The sequence below is a fragment of the Sminthopsis crassicaudata genome, chromosome 3 (genome assembly GCF_048593235.1).
Source record: "Sminthopsis crassicaudata isolate SCR6 chromosome 3, ASM4859323v1, whole genome shotgun sequence".
Classification (NCBI taxonomy): Eukaryota; Metazoa; Chordata; class Mammalia; order Dasyuromorphia; family Dasyuridae; genus Sminthopsis; species Sminthopsis crassicaudata.
In genome coordinates, this window is record NC_133619.1 from 277,114,146 (window position 1) to 277,117,221 (window position 3,076).

At 33.2% G+C, this 3,076-nt stretch overlaps 1 pseudogene; it reads left to right on the forward strand.

The window, feature by feature from the left end:
- The first annotated feature begins 1,516 nt into the window (after positions 1-1,516).
- Positions 1,517-2,331, forward strand: LOC141559494 (E2F-associated phosphoprotein pseudogene; annotated as a pseudogene).
- The last annotated feature ends 745 nt before the right edge of the window (positions 2,332-3,076 follow it).

Consider the following 3,076-nt stretch of genomic DNA (forward strand, 5'->3'; position numbering starts at 1 on the left):
ATAATTTCAGACGAACCTGGAACTATTTATATGAACTGATGTAAAGCGAAATACACAATACTTAATTGTATACAATAACAAAATATTGTACAATGATCATTGCGAATAACTCAGCTCTCCCTAGCAATACTATGATCCACAACAATACCAAAAGATTTATGGTTAAAAAAAAAATTCTATCCCTTTCCAGAGGAAGAATTGATGGAATCTGAATGTAGATTGAAGAAATTTTTTTTGGTATTTTTTTTTCTTTTGGGGGGAGGTAGTGAGGAGTTTGTGTTTTCTTTTGTAACATGGCTAATATGAATGCATGTTTTGCATGTATGAATATGTATAATTTTTATAAAATTGCTTGCTTTTTCTTAAGGAGTTGTGAGAGGAAACAGAAAAAGAAAATTTAAGATTCAGAATTTTTAAAAGGTAAGTATTTAAAATTGTTTTTACATGTAATTGAGAAAAAATAATTTTAAAATAAAGTATATTATATATCTGTATATTTTAAAGAGGGAGATGAACTTTCTTTAAGGTTTTGTTTATACCAATTAGAATGTGAACCCTTTTGAACAGGGACTTTCACAATATTTTTGTTTATATCCCTAGAACTTAGTACAGTTTTTGACATATAATGAGAATTTAGTAAGAGCCAGTTAGGTGGTGCAGTGGAATGAGCATAGGCCTTGAAATCAAAAAGAACTGATTTCAGATCTGGTCTTGGATACTTACTAATTGTGTGACTCTGGGCAAATCATTTAGCTCTATTGCCTTAGTTTCTTTATCTGTAAAATGAGCTGTAAAATTGCAAATATCTTCAATAACTTTGCCAAGAAAACTCCAAATGGGATCATGAACAATTGAGCATGACTTAAATGACTGAATAAGAATAAAACTAATTTAATAAACTCCTTCCCTTCATTAAAAACAGAAAAATTATTTTCCTTTTGTATACTTTGTATACAAGGAGTCAAGCAGAGAGATACATTGAAAATTGTAGGTGATATGAAAACAAAAAGATAATAAAATTATTTAAAAGAATGAAAAATAATCAGCTAAATAGAATACTTTTTTTTATCCTTTGTGGGGAAAGCAAAAAAGACCTGTTCCTTGTGTACCTTCTTTGGCCAAAATATCACAGCTTTAATTTGGTACATTTTAATTAATTTATTGTTTATGTAAGAGAGGATATTCTCATTTCTCATATGGCCCTCCCCATTCACCTGGTTTTTCATAGTCACAAGACTCAGAATATAATCACAAGATTTTAATGAAGTATTAAACTGCCTGTAGAATTGAATCTATGTTTTAATTCCTTTAGGAAGAGTTAACACCTTTCTGGTTGAGTCCAGAAGGGAACAACTTGATTGACTGAACAAACAAATTAGCCTTGCTTCTAAAGACTTTAAATAACCAAGCCCTGTAATCTAAATGCTGCTATTAGAAAATAGAATTGCAATCTGGTAACTTCATGGGTTCATTCTGATCGGCTGTGCTAGACCAGCTGTACTATTGAAGGTTTACCATGAAATAACTTTCTGAAGACGATGACTTCTATATAGTCGAAGAATTCAGCAAAGATGAAAAACCAATCTTGAATGGTTCAAAACATGTAGCAGATAAGTTTTTTCATGGCACTCCTGAAAAAAAGCCAAAACATATCAGAGCATGTCTTACTGGCAAAAGTGAATCATCTGGTGAAGTTGCATTTGAAAATGAAATGGAAGCCTAATTAAATTTTATCATAAAAACAATGAAAGATAAGTTGTCATCACTAGAGAACAGATTCTTCCTTAGAACTATGAAAACTGGAATGATTTGGTCAAAGTATTACAATGATCTATATTCTGATTCTGAGGATGGATTCCAATAAATGATGAATTATTAGATGATCCTTAAAAAGACAACAGAAATTGGGCCTTGGTGAATGCTTAAAGAAGAGGAGGGAAAGTGCAACTCTCTCACCAATAATAGGCTGTTTCAAATAGTGATGCAGTCTTTAATTGCCCTGTGCCTTGACTGCCAGAGACATGAATACTACAAAACTCAATACAAAGCTATGTTTGTGATGAATTGCTTTGTCAACAGAGAGGAGGTTCTAAGATATAAAAGCTCAGTGAATCAGAAGAAAAGGCAGGGTCATAAGAAAATGAAGTCTGACAGTAAAATTTTCACAATTCAAGCAGAGAGTGAAAAAGTAGATCACCCAGTAAAATGTACTGAATGCTCAACTGAAGTATCAGTATTTAATAAGGATGAAATCTCTCATTTCATCAGCTTTTTAGCAAGCCATACATAAAAGCACAATTGACAATTTGCACACCTGCTACTATATAAAATACAGATATGGGATTTACAGCTCTCTTGCTAGTTTGTATATGTAAGAAAACCTAAAAATTATCAGATGAAGAAATATTTTTTTTAATTTTGATAAGAAGAGGTGATTAATTTTCAAGCCAGCTTGATTGAAAGATAATTTGGAAGTCATGCTATTTAGCAAGTATTTGGTATTTATTAGAACCTTATTAAAACTGAGTTTCAGAAAAAAGTGGAGAATACTGAAAGTCAGGAGCTACTTTTCATGGAGGCTCCTGGCAGAGAGAGAGAGAGAGAGAGAGAGAGAGAGAGAGAGAGAGAGAGAGAGAGAGAGAGAGAGAGAGAGAGAGAGAGAGAGAGAGAGAGAGAGAGAGAGAGAGAGAGAGAGAGAGAGAGAGAGAGAGAGAGAGAGATTTCTCTCTATTCCATCCCTTTCCCCCAAATTAGTTTTGTACATACTCAATCTAGAAGAAATATCACTTCTATCAGGGAGAAAAATGTAGACTCTAGATAAACATGGATACATAAATAGAGCCACCTGAGGGATAATGCTACCTGGCAATTGTTGTTGTTTGTCCTTCATTCTACAAGAGGATCATAACATTAGAGACATGATGCCATGACATATAAGTGAACCTGGCAATTGAGAGTTGGGTGAACTAAAGCAAGTAGCAGATTCTAGAATCCCAACTGAACCATCTGTCATGAAGATTATAAGGAGGGAGAAGGAACTTCTAGACTTTAAGGCACCAGGAATTGTGAGCAGCCT